Source organism: Podarcis melisellensis (assembly GCF_964234715.1).
Source record: "Podarcis melisellensis genome assembly, chromosome: 5".
NCBI lineage: Eukaryota > Metazoa > Chordata > Lepidosauria > Squamata > Lacertidae > Podarcis > Podarcis melisellensis.
In genome coordinates, this window is record NC_138537.1 from 83,609,183 (window position 1) to 83,621,230 (window position 12,048).

The 12,048-nt window shown below is 42.6% G+C and overlaps 1 long non-coding RNA gene across 1 annotated transcript; it reads right to left on the bottom strand.

Moving 5' to 3' along the window:
- Nucleotides 1–7,247: 7,247 nt before the first annotated feature.
- LOC309369670 lies at nt 7,248–11,390 on the bottom strand. The gene is made up of 3 exons (XR_014168244.1): nt 11,152–11,390; nt 8,517–8,575; nt 7,248–7,356 (listed from the first exon to the last, which is right to left on the bottom strand). It is a non-coding gene; the product is annotated as an uncharacterized lncRNA (long non-coding RNA).
- Nucleotides 11,391–12,048: the final 658 nt, after the last annotated feature.

Consider the following 12,048-nt stretch of genomic DNA (forward strand, 5'->3'; position numbering starts at 1 on the left):
GGAGCACCTATGGGATCACCCCTCTCACCGGTCATCGCAAACCTGTACATGGAACACTTTGAAACCAATGCTTTAGACAAGTCAGAACACAAACCCAAACTTTGGCTCAGATATGTTGACGACACCTTTGTAATTTGGCCACACGGGAAGGAAAAACTGGATAGCTTCCTCACACATCTCAACAGCCTACACCCCAAAATACAATTCACTATGGAAATAGAAGCCAACAACCAACTTCCCTTCCTTGACGTCCTAATCTACAAAAAACCTGATGGCTCCCTAGGACACACTATCTACCGGAAAAAAACACACACCAACCGCTACTTACATGCACAATCACACCACCACCCTGCACAAATAAACTCCGTAGCCAAGACTCTCATCTCCAGAACCAAACGCCTGGCTGACAAAGACCACTTGACAACTGAGTTACAGAATCTCTCAAATGTGTTAATTGCCAATGGATACCAGCAAAACAGGGTTACGAAGCTAATCCAAAAAGAAACACCCCCCAAAAACCAAGACACAGAAGAAAACAATGGCATGGCCCTCCTTCCTTATATCAAGGGCACTACAGATAAAATTAGCAAAATCCTCCATAAACACAATATCAAAACAGCCTTTTGCACCAACCAAAAAATAGCCAATATCCTCAGAAACCCCAAGGATAAAATCCAGTTGGAAAACCAAGGGGTCTATGAAATACCCTGCAAAGTCTGCCCAGCCACGTACATTGGACAAACAAACAGACGAATAAATGCACGTATCGCAGAACACAAGAATGCCGTCAAAAAAGAAGAAAAAACTTCCTCTCTTTTCCAACACATGAAAGAAACAGGACACGAAATTAATTTTGCAGATTCCAAATTGCTCTTTAACATGGAACATCACCACAAGAGAATAATCATGGAAGCCATCGAGATAGAGAAACACCCTCACAACATGAACAAGCGTGACGACACATCCCGCTTGCCAGACATCTGGAAATTAGCCCTCCCCACAAAAACTGACACCAGATCCAGAGGCACACAGAACGCTATCACCAATCAACCACACCAGACCCAAACCCAGACCCTCTCCACAGATAAATTACAGACACCATCCAGTAGCCAAACCATGGTGGCACCTCCGGATGCTGCACCCCCCTGCAATCCCTACACAGATCTGGCTGACACAGGCCACAAAACCACAGCTCGCCCCTATACACGAAGCCAAGCCAGAGCACAACTAAGTGCAGTACAGCCATCTTCTCAGAAAAACTCTTCACAAAGTTCAAGAGGTCAAGACACAAAGACTTTAGCAACTAATCCACACCTAATGACCCACCTAAGTGGTACTCAGGATATCACTCAAGAAATCACTCAAGATATCCCTCAAGTAATTAAGGAACAAAAGAAGAAAAGGCACACTAGCCTGGGAACTTCCTCTCTGCCCAGAACATTGGAGGCTATACACCACACCCCTCAACAGTATTTATAGGAACTCAAACACTGAGATCCTGCTCTGTTCCAGTAACAAGAAGCCGAAAGCACCAGCCTGAAGATGACGAGTGAGACCTCGTCGAAACGTCGCCTAGACACCCCAACTTTTACACGGGAAGACACCCGAGGACACCAAAACCTGCATTCCTGTACCCGTGAAAATCTACGAAAGCATATATATATATATATATATATATGGAGGTATTATGTCAACACCTTTTCTTCTCTCCTGAAATAAAATCACACTTTATCTTGTAACCTAGTAAAAAGTAAAAGGTAAAGGTAAAAGGACCCCTGACCATTGGGTCCAGTCGTGGCCGACTCTGGGGTTGCGGTGCTCATCTCCCTTTATTGGCCGAGGGAGCCAGCGTACAGCTTCTGGGTCATGTGGTCAGCATGACTAAGCCACTTCTGGTGAACCAGAGCAGTGCATGGAAATGCCGTTTACCTTCCCGCTGGAGTGGTACCTATTTATCTACTTGCACTTTGACGTGTGTTCGAACTGCCAGGTTGGCAGGAGCAGGGACCGAGCAACGGGAGCTCACCCCGTCGCAGGGATTCAAACCGCCAACCTTCTGATCGGCAAATCCTAGGCTCTGTGGTTTAACCCACAGCGCCACCCGCGTCCCTGGTAAAAAGTAGGCCGGTACTATAAATAAACATTCACAATTTTTTTTACTGATAATAATTAGCGAAACAGTTTGAAGATCTACACAATTCTGTAACATGCAGAAAATAGTGTTATTGGAGAAACCAAAGACTGGAACTGAGGGAGGTCGGGGGGTGGGGTGGGAGGATGGGTTTTGTGGGGGGGGGAGGGGGGAGGGGGGAAAAATGGTGGGGGGAATGTTTTTGGAAAATATGTTTTGTTATAACTTTGAATAAATAATTTTTTTTAAAAAAAGTAGGCCGGTACTATTGCCACCATATTGCAGATAGAGGCTGATTCAGAGAACAAAAGGCTTGCCAAGGGGGTTATCAACTCAGCTCATTGCAAAGGTAGGATTTCCTAATTCATAGCACACCTCTAAATTTTCTGTTACCTGGGGGCAAGTCCAATTGAATTCAACCAGGCTTACTTCAAAGTAGACATGTATAGGAGTTTGCTCTTAGAGTTTTAAATGGTACCAGAACAGACGTGGCTTTCAGTCGTGAGGAGTGACTCCCAAGCCTTCTATTTCTCTCTTCCTTTCTGCGTTTCAAATGTTCAACATGAGACAGGGTGAGAAGCAGCCACATTTCTAAGGATTTTCTTTTTGTTTGCTTTTTAGGCTACCCCAACCCCAAGCAAGCACAAATTCAAAGGCCTCGTTGGGTGGAAATGGAAAGCAGCTTCCTTGCATTAATTAGCGAGGCTTTGCCAAGATTGCACTAAATACTTTGTTAATAATTTATCTGACGGGGAAAAAATTAGGCACTATTCTCCCTGACTTTGATTTTCAGAAATGTGCTTGATATGTGGAATTATTTGATGTATCTGAACACATTTCTGCCTGTGGCTTGCTCATGCATTATTCACTGCAACAACTAAAGTATTTGCTTTATAATTTGCCCTTTTTTGCTCTCCACTCATTCCTCACCTAAGTCATGTAACATCATTTCCACGCGGCATGAATCCTAACCCCATGCAGAACAAATGCACAGTGGGAAGGGTAAAGACTGGCCACTGGATGTGGGGGCCAGAGGATCTATACTAAAGGAGACATGGGACTGTTCTCTTCAGAAGGCTGTCAGTGTAGGATTTCTTTCACAGAGAGTTCAGCTGGTTGGCCTCCGTCTGTCTCGGGAGACAGTGGAAGAGGGCTCCTTCAGATGTTTAGTCAAACCGTTGGAGAGTTACAGAGCCTGCTGTGGCTGTAGAGACCAATATGGGAGAGACCGTCTATTGAGATGTTTCTGGTCATGGTGGAGCCCAATTCAACAAAATCATAGACCACCTCACCGACCAGTGAGACATGATGATCTCTCCTGACGACAAAGGCAACCTGTAGTGTTTCTACCTTAAAGCCAATCAGGGTGAGCTTATAACTTTCAACTGCTCCCTCCAGCGTTGTTTTTTTGCTGTGTTAGCAGTACCAAAATGATCTCTCCAGGGTGCAGGCCTGGGCAGTGCTTACTGAGGTCCTTGGCTGCCCAGATGACATGATGCCCCTCTCACCTTTGCTTCTGTGGTCCAAAGGAAAGCAGAGCAATGCACTTGGCACCAGATTAGCTGAAGGCGTTGTGTGGGAAGGAAGCATAAAGATGACATCTGACTACCTTAGGGACTCCATTCCAGATTTGTGTAGGGTTTACTTCTTAGACTTTTCTTCTTCCAGAGATGTCCTGAAAGGCAGCAGATCACCAGATTTAGGGTTCCCAAGAAATGCTCAATCCAGTGATGAGAGAAAATGTACCAGGCTGTTGTAAGCCTCTAACCATGCTTTTAAGTACCTGGTTTTCCCTTCGTGAGCCGTTTAAATTGTTAATGCATGGTTGCTTGATTGTTGCTGCAACCTGTCAGGTTCTACTGATGGAACTCAGCTGAGGAATAATGGGTATCGTTATTTTGGAGAACGCGGGGCAACTTTGTTATGGCTTAGGCCAGGGCTTGGTATGGAGGACCAGGGTTGGCCTCCAGTTGTGTTGAACTCCATCTTCCATCAGCATCCAGCCCATCATCACAAATGGTCAGGGATTATGGGAGTTGCAGTCCAACATTACCTGGAGGGCCACCATTTCCCCATCCGTGACTTAAGCCAATTTAACTTTGGTTTGTATGCTGGTTTGTGGCCTATACTAATGCCAGGATTACAGGCCTTGAGGTTAAGGAAGATTTCCTAGTCCTTGTGTATCTGCTGTGATGAAAGGAATGAAGATTGTATTGGTCTGGAGGGCTGCTGCACTTTGATTTCTGAAGTACTGATCTGTTGGGGATGACCAGGATAGAGTCATCACTTGGGAGGTGATGGGGCTGGGAGGTCACTAGCAAAACAAAAAAAACTCAAACATGCTCATGGGTCTCTGTGCCAGGTGAAAGGCTGCAAGTTTCCAAACACAGCCGATAACATTCATCTCCCAATCAATTTTCAAACTGTTCTTCTGCCTCTGGCAGCAAGGTACTGCAGCAGGAAAGCATTGAACTGCATTAGAACATCTGAAGTCCTTTGGCTTTCCATATCCCAGTACTAGAGCCCCATTTTATTGGCTAGACTTGAAAAATAAAGAGTAGCTGGCAACCCAGATTGCTTAAAAGGTAAAGTTAAAGGGACCCCTGACCATTAGGTCCAGTCGTGACCGACTCTAGGGTTGCGGCGCTCATCTCACTTTATTGGCCAAGGGAGCCGGCGTTTGTCCACAGACAGCTTCCGGGTCATGTGGCCAGCATGACCAAGCTGCTTCTGGTGAACGAGAGCAGCACACGGAAATGCCGTTTACCTTCCCGCCGGAGCGGTGCCTATTTATCTACTTGCACTTTGATGTGCTTTTGAACTGCTAGGTTGGCAGGAGCAGGGACTGAGCAACGGGAGCTCACCCCGACGCGGGGATTCGAACCGCCGACCTTCTGATCGGCAAGTCCTAGGCTCTGTGGTTTAACCCACAGCGCCACCCGTGTCCCTCCAGATTGCTCACTGCAACTCATAAATTAAAACATGGAACCCAATGAAAGCCAAATATGCAATTTGTTTTACAAAGCATGGAAATATAATTTGCTTGATAAATACTAATCGAGTTTGATATATTGGACAGGAAAGGCACTGTTGAATGTCAGGAAATGTGCTATCTGCTTATCTAAGACAGTTTCCTTGGTATGCTAAGTTTAGGTACCCATTCCTTATTTGTCTAATGGATCAGTTCTAGCTTGGGGGGCCAGGGAGGAGTAGAACAATGGCTCCACCACCTCATCACATGCAGAAAGTTGGAAGGCAGTTCTTCCTTTGGGCTGGCATAGCTGAGAGGCCCAGAGATCAGGCCCCTTGGAGGACCTTCAGAGATTTAGATCCAGTGGATTCAAAGCTACCATAGCCCTGTCCCTGAAACTCCAGCTTGGAAGCTTTGCACTTGATATCACTGGTGGGAGAACTGCTGACACTAGCTTTCCATCCACTAGGGCACAACTGGAGCCTTCATTGCAAGGGAGTCCCCACCCCTGGCATTATCCTTTCTGCCACTGGAGACAAGCAGATAGGCATCAAGGTACCATCTTAAACCATCAACAGGGGAAAGGATTGCTCTCTAAGACTGCAACAGAGGAATCACTGAAGATGAAGAGGGCTGGGAGTCAGATGACATGTTGGTGATCTGGAGATAGGAAATTTGAAATGGAGCCCAGAGGGAAGAATATGGTGCCTTGAAGGATGAAAACATAGGTACCATTTCAAGGTTTTGGTTTCCTTCAGGGATTTTTTTTAACCAATATACTGTATTATCGTTTAAGGACATTTGTTGTGATAACTTTAAAAAAAACTTTATTTATACTTTTCAGATTTATACATTTCACTGATTTTACAATCGTTTTGACATTTCAAAACTTGACTTCCTTCCCCCTCTTTCTGCGGTTCCTTAAATTTATTTTTAATATCTTCTGCATATTAACTTAATTTGCTCATTTATTCGTCTTCTTTAAATATATACTCTTATGAAACTGCAGATTATTACAATAATCCTGCCAGTGTTTTTATCTGTTTACACTTTATCTGTAAATATTCAATAACCCATTTCCATTCTGTTATAAAAAGTTTGTTGTCTTGATTTCTTATTCTTCTGATAAGTTTCACCATTTCTGCATGTTCCGTAAGTTTTTGTATCCATTCTTCCTTTGCTGGAATTTCTTCTTTCCATTTTTGGGCAAGTGACATTCTTTGTTGTGGTTACTTTTTAAACCTTGTAAAAGATATAGCAATGTTTTCAACCCAGGCACAACAGTCACTTTTTAAAAGTGAAAGGATTTGTGCCTTTGAGATACTTCCCTCATAAGCCTGATCATTTAATTCCATAAAACCATGGCTACATGGTAATACCAGTAAGGTGGCCAACAAAGAAAAAACACATGCAGCCCGAAATATAATTTTCTCTCCCACGTTGCCCAAGACTTCCCCTGTTTTAGAACTTTAATGACCTTGCTGCAGATATTCTTTCATTCTATTCTATCTCTGCAACCATGAGGACTAGAAAGATGTTTTTAAAAAGAGAAAGAATTCTCAGGAATTTTGTGCTTGGAATCATTCTAGACACCACCCAGAAGTTCAAAATAATTCAACAATGAAGCCTGTGGTCTCTTTCCAGACTCCTGTCAAGACTGCATAAACAACTGACATGTCGGGTCATTTAGTTTAATAATAATAATAATAATAATAATAATAATAATAATAATAATAATAATAATAATAATAATAATAATAATTTATTATTTGTACCCCGCCCATCTGGCTGGGTTTCCCCAGCCACTCTGGGCGGCTTCCACAAAGACCAAAAATACACTAATATGTCATACATTAAAAACTTCCCTGAACAGGGCTGCCTTAAGATGTCTTCTGAATGTCAGGTAGTTGTTTATCTCCTTGACATCTGATGGGAGGGCGTTCCACAGGGCGGGCGCCACTACCGAGAAGGCCCTCTGCCTGCTTCCCTGTAGCTTTGCTTCTCGCAATGAGGGAACCGCCAGAAGGCTCTCGGCGCTGGATCTCAGCGTCCAGGCAGAACGATGGGGGTGGAGACTCTCCTTCAGGTATACAGGTATACTCCTTCAGGTATTCAAAGGGGAATTGGGGACATGTAAAGCAGTGTGTGTGATTCTTTAAATTCCTCAGTGTTTCGGATGATTCCTCAGGATCCAAGATCCTCACGTGCAGTTTCAAGGCCAACCTTCAACGCGTGTGCCCTGGCCATTTATTCACTGATAATTAGATAAAACAAACTGGGGTTTTTTTAAGGGATAAAAATTTGCCCGTAGTAACGGTAATATATTACCGGAGGGTTGCACTTTGTTACATCCATTTGTTAGTCAAGACGGCAGAGCTGCAATTTAATAGGCAAGGAATAAGTACAGTAGAGGAACAGGGGGAAATTAAATTCCGCATGATCAGCAAGGTTTCGAACAATCGCTAGCCAGCTGAAGTGGGTGCCATATCTATAAGTCATTTTGTTTTATAGGCCATTAGGATCTCCTGAGAGAGGCTGCATGGAGACCGCTGCTTTTTGTTGAAATTAAAATGTCAGAGAAAAAGAAATAGAACAAAACAGGGAATCTGCAATTAATTACAAGGCCATAAAAATTCAATAATCAGGAGGCAGTGGTGCTGTAGGCACAGCGGTATCTGATTCAGGCTAACAGGAATGGAATACATTAATCTTTTCAAATTAGTTTTTTAATCTGACAGGGATATATAGTGACGTGTTCTTTTACTGTTCAAGCAGGGCTCCTGTCTAATATATAACGTTGAGTGTCTTGAATTAGGACATCTATAGCCATTTGGTGACTACAACATTTTCTCGGCATTTATTCAACCCTATCTGTACACCTGTCCTACAGCAATCAGGCGCAACATGTTCAAAGTTCATGTCCCTGATACTGCCACCGGAAGGAGGAGAAAAGAAAAGGATTTAAATGCCAAGCACAAAGGCAAAAATATCAGCTCCCCAAACAAGCTAGCACAAATGCTTCGAAGAGACAGCCTGTTCTTTCACAGACTGCAATCGCGGGCGAGGGAATAAGTTGTCTCATTATACATAGGTGCAGTGGAACCACCCCATTCACTAAACCCACCCTTGTAACATCCCAGTTGTTAACATTTGCACCAATGTATCTGTCCATACCATCCACCGAATGCTTGGACTATGCCAGCAGAAATCCACATTTCGCAGCACCCTTCCCAGTTAGCTAGCATTTCACCAAGACGGTTTGCAAAACTGGTGCTCTGAAACCAGGCACTCCTGAGTGCATCAATCTCTGTGGGAGTTTGCCAAAAACGAGAGAGAGAGAGAGAGAGAGAGAGAGAGAGAGAGAGAGAGAGAGAGAGTTAGAGAGTTGTTGGTTTGATCTCTTGCTGCACTTACCCCAATAGGTGGCCAGACAGTGTCAAAGTGGTTTGCTCTGATCTCCAAAGTTCCTGTGTCTTTAAAAAAAGAAAGAAATGCTTTTCAGGTTTATACCTTTCACTAATTTTACAATCATTTTAACATTTCAAAAAGTTGACTTCCTTCCCCTTCTTTCTGCAGTTCCTTAAATTTATTTTTAATATCTTCTGCATATCCTGCATATGACTTAATTTGCTCATTTATTCATCTACTTTAAATACATACTTATAAAACGGCAGGTTATTACAATAATCTTGCCAATGTTCTTATGTGTTTACAATTTATCTGTAAATATTCAAGAAACCATTTCCATTCTTTTATCAAAAGTTTGTTATCTTGATTTCTTATTCTTCTGGTAAGTTTCACAATTTCTGCATATTCCATAAGTTTTTGTATCCATTCTTCCTTCGCTGGGACTCCTTTCCATTTTTGGACAAGTAACATTCTTGCCACTGTAGTAGCATACATGAATAAGTTTCTGTACAGTTTCAGTAGTTCTGTCCCTACAATTCCCAAAAGAAAAGCTTCTGGGGTTTTTACAAACGTTGTTTCAAACATCCTTTTCAATTCATTATATATAATTTCCCAATAAACTTTAACCTTACTACAAGACAACCACATATGATAAAAGAACCTTCTTTCTCTTTACATTCCCAACACTTATTTGATTTAGATTTATACATTTTCACCAATTTACTCAGTGTTAGATACCATTGATATATCATTTTCATATTATTTTCTCTTAGACCATAACATGCTGTAAATCTGATATCCATATTCCACAATCGTTCCCATGCTCCCATGTCTATATTATGACCAATATCTATTGCTCAATGTATCACTGAGGATTTTACTTGCTCATCAAAGTTGCTGTGTCTACTTCTTCCAGCATAACTTCTCTTGAGCCAGCGTGGTGTAGTGGTTAAGAGTGGTGGACATGTAATCTGGTGAACTGGGTTCGATTCCCCGCTCCTCCACATGCAGCTGCTGGGTGACCTTGGACTTGTCACACTTCTTGGAAGTCTCTCAGCCCCACTCACATCACAGAGTGCTTGTTGTGGGGGAGGAAGGGAAAGGAGAATGTTAGCCGCTTAGGGTGGTGATAAAGCAGGATATCAAATCCAAACTCTTCTTCTTCATCATCTTGCTTGCCTCAGACAACCAGTCCTGAGATGCTAGTATCTATTCTATTGTTTGCTATCAGATGTCAGTGGTTAGAATGATTACTGTGAGTTTGATTTACGGCAGGGATGTGACCGGGCCGGGGGGGTGGGACAGGGACAGATGACCTGTGGTCTTTCAGATGCTGTTGGACTACAATGGCCATCGTTCATGACTATTTACATGCTGGTTGCAGATGACGAGAGTTGGAGTCCAACGCAACTGTACCAGTCAGCTGGGAAACAGAGAAAGGAAGAGATAACGTTGAGCCCTGGAATGTACTTTTGTGGGGCTGCATCTCTGGCAGATCATTTGTGATGCAACGGATTGGCTGTTGTATTGTTTAAGCTGTCTGCCTTCCTCCTATGCTCAGCCTGTATGCTTGCTAATAAACTTAAATTTTGCACAACGCCTTAAAGGCTTCAGTGTCTTCCAGAGGAAACCAGACCAGACAAAAGAGCATCCCAGGAACTTCTCATGTGTGTATGTGTGTGTGTGTGTGTGTGTGTGTGTGTGTGAGAGAGAGAGAGAGAGAGAGAGAGAGAGAGAGAGAGCACTTTTATTAAATTTTCTGTTTTACAATTTAGAATACTCATTTAAACATCCTTAAAATATCCATGACTTCCCTTCTTCTCTTTCCATCATTCATTTTGCATGTCATAAATCCCTGCATATTTTACATAAACTAAACCATTCAGTATTCCATCATTGCATCCATCAAAACTTATTTACACTGTTGAATTTATCTTAAAGCTGCCAAAGTTTTAAAGTATACACAATTTCCCCTTGAATATTCAATAAACATTTTCCAATCTTTCTTAAACGTATGTTCTTCTTGTTATCTTCTTCTATATGTTAAGTCCGCAAGCTGCACATATTCCATCAGCTTAAGTTGCCATTCTTCTTTAGTTTGGACCTCGCTCGTTTTCCATTTTGGGGCTAACTAAACCCGGGCCGTGGTACATAAATAGCCTTTTTTGACACCTGGGAATTTCCATCTGAATTATCCCCAACATTGTTTTTTGGAAAAGTACTTTTAAACATTTTTTTAACATTTCATTATGAATTATTTCCCAATACTCTTTTACCTTTTAACAGGTCCACCACATATGAAAGAACGTTCCCTCAACCTCCTTGCATCTCCAGTACTTATCTGATTCAGTCTTGTACATCTTAGCAAGTCTGCTCGGAGTTAAATACCATCTGTAAATCATTTTCAAGTAGTTCTCCTTCAAAGAATAACACCAAAGCTCAGTATTACAAGTTGGGTGGAGTATAAGTAATATATTATTATTATTATTATTATTATTATTATTATTATTATTATTATTACTACTACTACTACTACTACTACTGAAAAAAATTCAGGATCTGGGGAAAGCCGGTAATACGGACAATGAAACTCTTGTTCTTTGAGAACTACCAAATGTTCTCGTTGATATCAAATGCTTACTTGCTTTGGAAAAAGTTGACTTTTTTTCTTATGCTGATTCTGCCAAAGCATTTTGTAAGAGATGGGTGGGACTGACTTCTATTGTAATTTATTAACGTGCGAGGTTCAGTTATATTTATCTGCACAGACCATCTTTAATTTATGTAAAGTCATCATTGCAGACTTAAAACAAATTCCTTTCATATTTTGTTATAAGAACATAAGAAGAGCCCTTCAAAAGGCTTCTGAGTCCAGCATCTTCTTGCCAACAATGGCCAACTAGATGCCTCCAAGAAACCCTCAAGCAGAACATTGTTACTATTCCTCTCCCATTGTTACAGTGCTAGTCACTGAACCTGAAGGTTCCATTTGGCGTTATCATTCTCTCTGCATGCATAGCTCAGAAGCAAGCGTCAATCTCTCTGTAGCCAAAAGCCACAAGAGAGAGAGGTGTAAACAGGCTTAAGGGAACCCTAGAGGTAGGAGAAGAAAGGTAAAGGGACCCCTGATCATTAGGTCCAGTTGTGACCGACTCTGAGGTTGCAGCACTCATCTCGCTTTATTGGCCGAGGGAGCCGGCGTACAGCTTCCAGGTCATGTCGCAGGCATGACTAAGCCACTTCTGGTGAACCAGAGCAGTGCACGGAAACGCCGTTTACCTTCCTGCCGGAGCGGTACCTATTTATCTACTTGCACTTTGACGTGTTTTCGAACTGCTAGGTTGGCAGGAGCTGGGACCGAGCAACAGGAGCTCACCCCCTCGCAGGGATTCAAACCACCAACCTTCTGATCGGCAAGTCCTAGGCTCTGTGGTTTAGACCACAGCACCACCTGCGTAAAGGTAGGAGAACCTCCCCCCAAAATCCAATGAGAACTGAGCATGCTCACTTGGTATGGAGCATTGAGGCTGCTGAAGAT